Raw genomic sequence first — 13,121 nt, 5'->3', positions numbered from 1 at the left:
TGAGAAAGCCTCAGCAGAGGTGCCTGGGAAAAGGTTTAGGTGAGAGCCCTGCCCATAAAAGAGGCCTCTGCGTGGAGGCACCCAGGCTGGAAATGCAGGTATGTTTATGCGCTTGGACTGCCAGGGCAGGCTGATCCCCTGTCACTTGTTCTAAGCCTGCAGTGCCCAGGCTGTGCACCGAGTATGTTGGCAAAGGCAGCTTCCCCCACAGGGTCAGAGAGAGACTTGTAATTGCCCATGGTCAGGCCTGAAACATCACTCCTAAGATTATGGCACAGAGCCGGACTCCTCATAATCTTTATAGATCAATTAAAGTAATTTAAAATAAAATATTTTATTTTGTTTCCATTTATTTCTTCTCTGGAGGACTCCCCTTCTGTACATGCATTGGAGTTTCTAACTTACATTTCCTTCTGTAGGAACAAGCTCAATTTTTAGAATGTATTTATTAAAGTATATCAAACAAACAGAAATGTGCACAAATCCTAAAGGTAAACCTCAGTGAAATATGAAGTGAACACACCCGAGGTCAGAAATAGAATATAACCAGGAGCCCAGATGTCTTCCACTTACACACTTTGAAACATAAATATTTTTCCAGACCATTCACTATATACGCATTAAGGAAATAAAATAACTACTTTTAAGGGAAATAGAGCAAGCGACATGGTAGTAATGAGACGTAATATAGCTATAAATACAGATATAAAGGTATACATAACACACATATCTAGAGATAATATGTATGTGTACATAAATATGTATGTGTAAATATGCATGTACATATGTATCCACAAATACGTTCCCCTGTAACAGGAAAGAATTTTTTCACTGTTTCCACCACAACCCCAAATCTTAATGGATACAAAGAAATGCTATTCTATGTGAGCAGACACAACTTGATGAGAAAATGCAGAATCTTCCACTTTCTGTGACTAAAGCAATCTATGTTTTTCAGCATATCAATCATTAAGTAAATTAAACATTCCTTTTACTTAGTAGTATTAAGCATACATGTTCAAAAATAAGTATTTTGGCTAAACATAAGGTAGAGATTGTGAGAGGTGATGGGTACAGAGCAGAGATTAAAATAGACACGGAGTCTGGTCTCATGACATTGAAAATGAAGGCAGCTCTCTGACTGTTACCTGACAAATACCAGGATTAATTGACATACATAGTGGCCAGAGGATGGAATTACAATTGCGAGTCCATGACAAAATAAATAACATTTTGAAAATAAATAAATTAAATTAAATTATTTAAAACAACAAATCATTTATAAAGTGGCAGATGGTTTAGAGGAAATTCATTGTGTTTTGAGAGTCACAGATGTTTCTCTTGATCTTCTTTCACAATGCAAATACTAATAAATTCACTTCCTTTCTTCTAAAACATTTTAACATATTGTCTCAATGACTATAGTTTTATAATTAATCTTGGTATTTGTCAGGGTAAGTCATTCTGCTTTGTTCCCATACAAAACTGTCTTTAATGTTCTTCTTGACCATTTGGTCTCTTATAGGAGTTTCATAATAGTTTTGTCGATTTTCATACAAAGTCCTGTAGGAAATTTTTACTAGATATCATTGAACTGACAAGTCAATTTGGAGAACATTCACAATTTTATTTTATTGAGTTTTCCTACTTAAAAACATGGTACATCTCTTCACCAATTTAGATATTTATGTTTTTCAGTGTATTGATTGGAGGGTCAGACAAGATCTTGTCTGTGTCCTATTCAAATATAGGATATATTTGGTTCTCAGTTCACTTGAGATGATGACTAAGTGCAATATTCTTGAGTCAGGAAGTACATAGATGGTGGGGTAAAATTTACTACTATTAGCAATTGAGACAGCACACACACACACACACATACACACACAGGAAAAGGAAACTTCTGGTGTCTTTCCATTTTCCCTCTTTTCTACTGAAATATTATAAATGTTGTAAGCCATTAGAAACATAATTGTGGCTTCTTATTTTCTTAGTAACATATAATCTTCTTTTAAGAGTGACAGGTCTTTTTTATAGAACATATTTATTTATTTCATATCTTAGTCCAGCACTATATAAAACCCAGGAGAATATATACCATCATGGAAAATGGTAATAAAATAAGTGCCATAAATCTTACACGGTGCTTTATTTTTTTTTTATTTTTATTTTTTTAAAGATTTTATTTATTTATTTGACAGAGACAGAGACAGCCAGCGAGAGAGGGAACACAAGCAGGGGGAGTGGGAGAGGAAGAAGCAGGCTCATAGCGGAGGAGCCTGATGTGGGGCTCGATCCCATAACACTGGGATCACACCCTGAGCCGAAGGCAGACGCTTAACCGCTGTGCCACCCAGGCGCCCCTACACGGTGCTTTATAATATCAAAAAATCAGATTCATAATGCTGGATGTTCTAAATAGATACTCTAATGGCTTAAAAAGTAGTTTCAAAACTTGAGTTTCTAGAGTCAAAGATATATCCGGAGAATAGAGAAAGGTTTAGAGATAGTCTACTATCTACAAATTTATCCTAAAGAATAAGAAATCTAAGATCAGTGAGTATCTGATTCAGGTTCCTAGAGACTGATTAGCTTCTGGAAGTCAATTTTTTTTTTTTGTTTTATCCTTGCATTCCTTAATATAAAAAAAAAGTATCTTCAAACTTGTAAGCACTCACATTTTAAAGTAAAACAAAACAAAGGGAGGGCTTAATGGTCTGACCTAACAAATCTCAGGGAATGGAAATCTGTAATAGTTGTTGTTTTGTTTTTCAGCTATAACCAATAAAAGGATATGAAATTTAAGCTCGTGTGATCCTGTGCTCTATTTATGGTTTCGCACTCCATTATTTATATTAATACCTCAATCAAATAATTTATCATAGCTTATTTACATATTCCCCCATATAATGAAAAGAAAAATCATAACTCCTTCATATATTCTCATTCCTAAATAATATTGATGCTTTTGTAAAGGTCTTAAATGTAAAGAATCCTGACTAAGAATATCTTAGTTCTCTATTCACTTCTACAGTTCAATATATGTAAGTATTTAAGTTATAAGAGATAATTTATGAGGGCATAAAGATATCTATATAAAAGTTAAACTTTTCCTTAACTACAAGGAACACATAATGATACTAGGAAAATGCTCTCCTTGGTGTTAGAACTCTGATTTTTAAAAGTACACAGATTTCCTCATATTTTACCCACATTCACATGTCAAATTTTGTGATCCTACTCTCTCTCCTGATTGGGCAACTGACGTTGCTGGATCATTTAACCCTTAAACGTTTTTCTTTGGCAAGAATTGTTAAATGCCTGTATGCAGCTTATTCATGCGCCGGAATACAAGTGTAGAATTATGCATGCATTACCTATAAAAGTTCTGTTAAGGTACACAACTATATATATATATATATATATATATATATATATATATATACACATATATATGTATATGTGTGTATATATATATATAGCATATTTAAGCTATGTAGAGATTTAAATTTGAAAATTGTAAACATTTGGAGTAAAGATTTGGCACGCAAAATAATTAGGTGTTTCCAGTCATTTGCTATGCTCTAGGAGCAAAGCAGAAAGTACATTTACTGTTTTTATCCCTATCATGCTGGCAATAGACTGAAAAAAGAATCAAATTTCTTAGTGAGACCAATCATACATATTTTTTATTATAGGTTTGCATAACTTAAGACTTATGCTTTATGTTTGATTGTATTTGGTGCCTACTCTCCTGAAAACATATAATCATATAATAGAAATACAATCATAACATCAGAAGGAAAACACACACTTATCGGACTATTATGAGCCATCTGTTTCTGTTAAACTATAAAAAGAAAATAAACTTATTTGTCAAGAGTCACATGCTTAAGAGATTCAATATTGATATTTTATATTATTCTTGGAATTATGTTAAAAGGATAAACAGTACTGCCATTTGGTCTTCCAATGGTCTCACCTGCACTCATCCTTACTCTGAAAGTGATCTTGCATATGGAAGAGATACAGCAAGTACCTGAGGCATATATGTCACTGGATATTCCACAAGATCAGCATCTCATTCAATCTAGATGTGCAATATACATTTAAAGAAACCAATTGTGTATATAATACAAGCAGGTTTGACCTACATTTTTCTTTTCCAAGGGTGAGCTTTGTGGTGACAGATACGACTGCAGTGAATTGACTAGAATGATATATAATGTAAGACACTGTGACATCTCTTAAGATGACCAAGAACGATGTTTAACTGCAATCTTCCACGGTTGTGTAGACTGACAAGAAGAAGAAAAATTTGCTGTTTAAGGAGACCTGTTGACTTTTATAGCTCAGAATTGATTTCAGTCACAGCAGTCGCTTCATCTTTATATCCTAAAAAGGGCTGGCTCTGCAGGACAAATAGAAAGAAACAGGAAACTTCACAGCATCCCATTTCTGAGATAACACTGCGATAACAATAGGGGATCATAAGTGCGCAAAGCTCATTCATTGTTACATAAAATAGAGAATTCATGAAGTTCTTGCATATAAAATGTAATTTTATTCATATAACAATTTTTCACAGATTCTTTGTGCCCTAGTTGAGAAAATCCATATGTTATCAATGAGTATTATAACAGCAAATAGTCATTTAATCATCCAAATATATCAAGAATGCTTTTATCTCTCAAGATGTAAGTTACATGTTAAATCAATAATTTAAACAAAAAAGTCTACATTTCAAATATCTTATACTTAGAATCAGGTGAAAAATGAACAGGTTGATGATCGCTATCATCAAAATTTTCTTGTCTCCCAAGTAATAAAAAATGATACAGGGCCACCCATGCATGTCAAGATTTTGGCTGAAAGTCCTTGGAAGAAGAACAATAGTTAAGATTGAGCAACCAGCAGCAAGGTGGCCAGTACTCTGCCAGGGGCGTCATCTGTCTGACAGTTTCCTTCCACTGGATACTAGTCACGGGCTAGGCATTGCACCAGGCACTTCACCTTTAGCGTATTTTTATACATATTCAAGCATTACATCAAATCCATAGTGTGCAGAAGAGACAGATTCAGAGCTCCAACCCAAGTTTGAGGAATCTGAAAGCCTCTTCTTTCCTAAAACATCACATGGCTTCTTCTAATTTTAATTATTTAAGCCTAACATGAACCATGTATCAGAAAGATAGAAGGTGGCTGGTTTTTTTTTTTTTTTTAAGCAATTTTTATAACCTCAAGTCTACAAAGGCATCTTAAAGAGTCCCTTTGGACTCCAGAATAATTTCTGGGGCAATTTTGAATGTTCAATTTGGTCAATTCCTCTGTGGTTATATCCATTCTCTTAGTTTGCCCACTTTCACTGGTATAGAAAACATGGTTAAAGTGACTTTAATAAGTCAAGACAGATAATAAACTCATCTTATGAATGAAAGATAAGCCTTACATTATTCTCTTAGATACTAAGAGCAGACTTATATGCAAGTTGTCCAGATGCAATCATGTTTTCCCTGACATGTTAATGCCACAGCACACCCAGTAGCTGAATGAGCAGTGGGACACAGCAGCACTCAGTGGGAAGTCATACAACGCCCAACACCTCTTGACTCTGGGGCACGGTGTCCTGTCATGGAATGCATATTGTACAATTCTCTCCACTATTCTGCTTTGTTTGGATTCCCATATCAGCCTCAATCCTTCCGTTAGTTCCATTCCATCAAACTACCTTAAATATATACTAATATAATATAATACGTAATGTATTCAAGTACAACACAAAAAAACGCAGAACTCGGCTTGATGAATTTTTGTAACTTGAACATACCTGTGTGCCTAGAACTCAGGTGGATAAATTGGAATATTGCCAGTATAAGAGAAAGTTCTTCTAGTCACTGCCCTCTTCCAAGGTTACTCATGGCCCAAACTACTGACAACAAATTAAAGTTGTGTTGTTTATTAATTTTATAAAAAAGTAATCACACAGCACATTGCTTTTTGTGTCCAACTTCTTTCTTTCAACACTATGATTCTGTTCCATGAAATCAGTACTTCGTTCATGCACAGGCTGTACCATATTTCTTTATACTAAAATACTCTCATTTATTTCCCATTCTATTGCTAATGGGCATGCTTGTACATGTCATTGGTGAAAATCTATAAGCATTTTTCCTGCGTAAATGCTCAGGAGTGGCATTGTTGGCTATTTCTATACCTTCTTTTGGGAGGTAACTTTTCAAGCTTTTTGCCTATTTTTCTGAGTTGTCTATTGGATAAATGTAGTGTAGAAGATTTTACATATTATGGATATGAATATTTTATCAGATATATGTATTAAAATTCCTTTACCTACTATGTGACCTCCCTTTTCACTCTTTTAATAACATCTTTGGATGTCATTTTAGTGGACTGGTTGCAAAAGAGTCTAAGGTTTGAATGGTCTATTGCAATGTCATTTCTTTTTTTTTTTTTTGCATGACAAAGTCTTTACTTTTAAATGATTATCAGTACACCAAGTAATAACATGTAACAAGTTCTTGAATTCTATCATCTAATAATTTTGATTAAGAGTAACTAAAAGCAGCCTGAACAATATATACTAGTATTTGTTGTTCTACCCTTAGCCAGAAAGGACTATTTTAAGGCTGGCTGCTGCTTCGCACAAGTTACAAATAACTATTTACTACTTTTTCATAGATAAAGCCCCTGACCTTCAAGAAAGCTTTAGGGAAAAAAAAATTTAATCCCTTTCTTTCTTTAAACAATATGTTTTGTTCTTGTTGTTGTTGTTTTTTTTGTGTGTGTTTTTTTTTTTTACTACATCTAAGAAAGAAAAAGTACTGATATATATGTTGCTTGAGCTACAAGGCAGAGGAAAACCGACAACGCATACACAGTAAATTTCTAAGACATATGAGGTAAAAGGAGAAAATCTTTGGGTAGGCTCTACGTTTGTACAAAGCAGCTAGACTTGCTATTCTCCAAAAGTGACGGGATCTACTACATAATATACAGAAATAATTTAATGCCTTTTCACAAGGATGTAACTACTCAAGCTTTGCTGAAGCTTCGTATTCCATGAAGGCATCTAAAATGCCAATCTGCACGCAGAGCTGCTCCTTCCTCCCCTATCCATTTATGCGGTAGTTTTCGTGGATTTCTGGCGGATGTCACAGACAAAGGCCAGGAGGTTATCCAGGACTTCATCCCTGTTCTGCTGGAAGTACTTCTGGAGGATGGTCATCTTCTCCTGGGTCTCCTTCTCCACTTCAGTGCTTCAGCTGCCGTGGGATCCCAGAGCCGCAGCTTCCTTGGCCTTGAACTCCTTCTCTCTTTGCAGGCGGTATTGTTCAATTTCAGCCTGAGCTTCTTCTTTGGCCTGCTTCAGCCTCCGGTTCTTTCGTTTGCGGGCCTCCGACACCTTCTCGGCAGCCCGCTTCTCGGCCTGCAGCAGCTGCTGAATGCCCTGCGACTGGCTGGCCATGGCGGCGGCGACCTGCAATGTCATTTCTTGTCACACTTTTACAGAATGAGAGGCTGTCAATAATGTAGGTATCACCACATCCATGGATTGTCAGGAAAAGTTGGTCACTGGTAATGTGTCAGCAAATCGATGCATAGATTACATTCATGATAACATGATGGGTCCTGGTTGGTATTTCTCCCTTCCATCACAGCAGTAATTTGTGTCTGTGTCTGTGTTATTTTATAAGCATTAAAATGATAGACACAAAGGTATTTCACAACATGTTGATAATTTACAGGTCTGTATATTGATTTCTAAACATAATGATACAGTCATCTCTTCACACTTCTTTGTAACAACTTCCTAAGATATTTGTTTCCATACCTCCAGAATAAAAATATTGTTTGCCTGAGACTCTGATGAAAGTATAAGAAACTGAAGATAAATTTTGTAGAGAAAAAATCCAACAAAGTGATCACAAAGAATTATTAAATAAAAAGTGAATTATATTTTTGCCATATTTTATTTATCAACAAACAAAACAAAATAATAAAAGACAGACCCATACATGGAAATTAGAGGAAGACCAACTTTCATTCAATGCAAAGATAACAAAACAGCTTGATAAAAGCTGCCCAAGATGGGATGGACAGTGACAGGGGCAGCTGGGAGGGGAGTGAATAACTATATAAGAATAAGCTGATCAATTCGTTAGCTATGATGTGACAGATAAATATATCTGGTATTCAACAGTGTTTGTTCTAATATAAGTGCATTTTAAGTTTCTTTTCCTCACTGAGATTGTGTGATTCAGTGACTATTAAAAAAAAAAATCCCTCACTTTGGTAGACCAACACTTTGAGAATAATTATGTGTCAAATAATTTTCTAAAAGGCAAATCTTGGGGGCCCGGTGGCTCAGCCCGTTAAGTGTCAGATTCTTGATTTCGGCTCAGGTCATGATCTCAGGGTCCTGCATTGGGCTCCGTGCTATGTGTGGAGCCTGCATAAGATTCTTTCGGGTCCCCACCCCTCACCTCCGCCCCGACACCCCCACCACCGTGCATGTGCGTACTCTCTCTTTCTTAAAAAAAAAAATAAATCAATTGATAAAAGGCAAATTTTATCTAGTCACTAATTTACATTTTATATTGCTGTTATAAGGTACTGGTATAATTAGTGTTATATGGTCCTGGTAAAAACCATTAAATTAAGAAGTTTTAGTGAAGACCAAAGAGGACAACAATAGATCTCATGAGATGCTGAACACCCTTATAAATTATCATTGCTGTAAGTATTTAAAGTTGTACTTCCAAAGCCAGTAATTTTTTTTTTCTATTTATGTGTTCAAGTAAAGTTCCTATAGCATCGTCTGTCTACCAATTCAGAGAACAATCAGAGAATTCAGAAGACTTCATACTTGGGAATTTTCTTGAGTCCATGTCCACCTCTCCCAGAATTCTGCTTCTTTTTCTGACACCATTTTACCTGTCTAATTTATAAATAATGTGACTTTAAATCTATTTTTACCAAAAGGTCCTAGAACTAAGTACTATTTGAAAGTTGTTCTTTAAAAAGTACTAGAAAGGGCACCTGGGTGGCTCAGTTGGTTAAGCATCTTCCTTTGGCTTAGGTATGATCCCGGGGTCCTCAGATGGAGTCCTGCATCAGGCTCCCTGCTCATTGGGGGTCTGCTTCTCCCTCTGTCTCTGCCCTCCCCGCTGCTAATGCTCTCTCTCTCTCAAATAAATAAATAAAAAATTTTAAATAAATAAATAAAAAGTACTAGTAATAATAGTATACCTTGAAATTAGATATGTAATAAGAAGTTAAATATTTGTAAAATTTGAAAGAAAGTACATCTATTAATAATGATCAAAGTTATATCCATTTCTTTCTTAAAAGATGTTATATCTTACTTTGTATCTATAGTTTGTATTTATGATATAGAAGATTCCATGCTTTAGTCACACACACACGTGCACACAAATACACACACGATTCTGGAAGTATTTTCGCAAATATGATAGCATGTGTAAGGCTAGCAAAATGAGTGTGAAAGACATGAATTAAGATATATTATTATTTTGGAGAGCATAATATAAATGTATTTTTCATAATTTTACAACTTAATTTATAAGCACAAACATGCATGTGTTTATATTACATGTATCAGAAAGCAAATGTCCACTGATTTCCTGCTGAATTTCAAAGCATGCTATGACACATGGCATGCAGAAACATTCTGCTACTGTGTGCTAGACAGATCATGCATGTTACTAAACTTGCAAGGAGCATATGTTGTTACTTTTCTAAGAGAGCAGAGAGGTCTACTATCTTTTATATTTTTAAGCAACATAATGATTTATTATAAAATTTCTTGTGAGGTATAAATAATAACTCCTAGAAATTAGAAAAAAACAGAGAAAACATCAACTGCATGAGAAGAACACATTCCAAAGCAGAAATGCATTCCTTACACCTGTGGGAATATATTTTATTTTTTTGGGTCTCCATGACTTCTTGGTATTACCTAAACCGTGGCATCCCTATATTCCTGGAAGCTAATATTTGTCTTTTTTCACTATTAGATTATAAGGCTTTCAAGATGAGAAACAAAATATTAAATTTTGAAAGTCTATACACTGCCTGAAAGAATCTCTTATGTATAATAGTTGCTCAATAAATAATAATCGAAATTGCATTTTATTGTGCTTTTAACGCATCTAAGAATGCGTGAAGTGTTTTTTTTTATTTTTAATTTTTTCTTTGTATTTTTAGATTGGCAAAATGCATTAGGCAGACTAAAAACATCTTTAATAAAGTAATTTTTAATATGCTTCTCTAACCCCAGAGAATCTTTTAATAGAGAGATTAAAGTGTTGAATTTTTATGCCGTGCACTCAAGGGGACAATGTGTGACCCTGGCGACTAATTTAGAGCAGCGTTTTACTGCAGTACACTGGGCGCTGGATGCTAATTACATCAGTTAGAACATTTTCTTAACATTATCCATTCATGAGGAAGTCAAATACATAGGGGACAGAATTTAAAATAACCTTTAAAATAAAAAAGAAAAGAGAATAAAATATTTAAGTGGGAACATATATTACAAGTTAAGAATATTCACTGAATATTTATCCATTAGAGGTAAGCATTATCAATTTCCCTTTCTGATTTGTATATTACGTTATAAACACACAGATATGTACACCTCTATATACTACACTTAGGTATTTGTGTACCTTGAAGGCTACAGTAATTTACCTATAAAGTTCCCATAAAAGGAAACACAGTCTTATTTTACCACTCTGGAGTATTTCTTTTCATTGTGAACAATTATGGCCATGACAATTTTGCTTCCATATATTGCATTAATTTATTAAATGTGTCCCATTTTTAGGAGGTCATTTCAGAGTGACCATGAAAATTAGAATGGTTTCAAGTTAACAGACCTGAACGAATAGAACATGTCAGTTAAAAACCAGGACACAATCTCAATAAATGTCACATATAATGTAAAGGAAAGTTTTGCTGATAGTTCTATTCTTTGCCTTTTAAATCAGTTGTTGATACAGGCAATAAGCCAACTTACGGAGAATGAACTTTCTGTAATAAAAGGAGATTTGGTGGATGGAGGGATGGGGTAACTGGGTGATGGGCATTAAGGAGGGCACGTGATGTGATGAGCACTGGGGGTTATATGAAACTGATGAATAACTGAACTCTACATCTGAAACCAATGACGTACTATATGTTGGCTAAATGAATTTAAATAAAAAAATTAAATTAAAAAAAAGATTTCTCTTATAGCTGATCAACATGGAGGAATGAAAAATGGCCTCTGAGACCCTCACAACAAGCTCCCTACATCATTTAGAACTTCCTCAGAGGTTAAGACAAGTTATTTAATATTTCACTGATTTAGTAATATTTTTTAACTTGGAGAGACAGAGAAAGTCTTTCCAGTTTATTTTAGTAGTGTTTAATTTTAGTTATTTAATATTTCACTGATTTAGTAATATTTTTTAACTTGGAGAGACAGAGAAAGTCTTTCCAGTTTATTTTAGTAGTGTTTAATTTTATTTTAAATGGTGGAAGAATACAACAGAGAGAAAGAGAGTCTATTACTGACATTTGTTTTCTAAAATTTAACATACTAAGGGGAATGGAGAGACATAAAAGGAATAGTTCGGAACAGTAATTTCTACTCATTTCTGAGATCAGAGAGAAAGTTAAGATTCCCTGCTGCTCTGGGGGAAAGAAAAGATGGGTAGAAGACAGAGTTTGATTGTAGAGAAGTGGTCCAGGAGCTCTGTTCCTTGATGCCTCTGATCGCTGTTTCTAGTCAACTCTTGTCTCAAAACCAGTGGCCCAAGTGTAGGTTCTGAGGGTACCTTAGCAAGAAACTAGAGAGCGAAGGATGGAGTGAGCCCAAGCATGAAGTGCTATATATCCTCAGAGATAGATCCATGCTTTGGTCTGGACACAAAGTAACAAATGATTCTGACTCTCCAAGCCTACTGTTGAAGGAGCAGAGAGAGCAGCCAGAGGGAAGGATCCATGGTCAACGCCAATGCACCTGTTTGTGTCTGTCTTTGTGGATCACTGACTAAAAAATCTAGCTTTCTTAGAACACAAGTGGACACTTGAGGTGAAAAAAATAACTGTTTCTTCCTAAGATGCTTTGGAACCATGCATTCCTTCCAGAACCTAAAATGCAACCCTAGGAAACAAGGGTAGGATAGTTGGGTTATGAGGAACCAATATTTAGGTTCTGCATCTCATTTTGAAAAATAAAATAATTGAAATTATGTAAAAGAGAATACAGAAAAGATACGGTTCTCACATGTCTAAATTGTGGACAGAGAATGCTCTATTAAAGGCACTGTACTTATGTAATTATTGTAGATGAGCATTTGAAAATTCCAAAGTTTCTTCTTAGGTAATTCAGAATGAAAGCATAATTATTTGAATCACCTTAAATGATTTTCTTAGCTATGGAACTAAAATTTATTCATTTCTAATAAATTTATTGTGACATTTAATCATCTGGTATTTTTTATCTGAGGGCTTAAACACTTAAACATCTGTTATTATCAAACAGCTTGAAGATAACTGCTGTTTTTAGATAATACCAAGGAAAGTTAAAATAAACAGATCAAAACAACTAGAACAAATTAATCTTCTATAAAAGCATCTTGATGCTAATGTTTCTTATTTTAATTAGTTTTCTTCTTAAGTTGTAGGTAGGCCATTGCAAGTTAAATTACCTTTAATTAGACTTTTTAATCTTTAAATTTCAATCATTTTGATCCATAATAATCCACTTAAATTGAAAATTATCTTCTCAGGTTTACTTAATTTTGAAAATGCTACATATATCAAATGCATTTTTTTTGCTAATTACAATTTGACACTGGTATGTTTGTGAAGAATGACATATCACTACAATAAAAATAACTATATATTTTCAACATAATTTTGAAATACCATAAATACAGTTGAATGAAATTACTTAGAATAAGGGAGACAAAGACTTTTATCTATCATTTTTTAAACAAAATAGCATCCACTTTCTAAAAGAACTCTTTGCTAATATCAAGAATAGAAATTTGTCTAACCTCAAAGACTTATTTTTCTAACAAATAATCAGA

The 13,121-nt window shown here is 34.3% G+C and overlaps 1 pseudogene; it reads right to left on the bottom strand.

The window, feature by feature from the left end:
• Positions 1-6,801: 6,801 nt before the first annotated feature.
• LOC103658397 lies at positions 6,802-7,499 on the bottom strand (annotated as a pseudogene).
• Positions 7,500-13,121: the final 5,622 nt, after the last annotated feature.

The sequence above is a fragment of the Ursus maritimus genome, unplaced genomic scaffold, assembly GCF_017311325.1.
Source record: "Ursus maritimus isolate PB19 unplaced genomic scaffold, ASM1731132v1 scaffold_18, whole genome shotgun sequence".
Lineage (NCBI taxonomy): Eukaryota > Metazoa > Chordata > Mammalia > Carnivora > Ursidae > Ursus > Ursus maritimus.
Note: the sequence above shows the minus strand (reverse complement) of the source record. Positions and strands in the feature narration are given on the sequence as shown.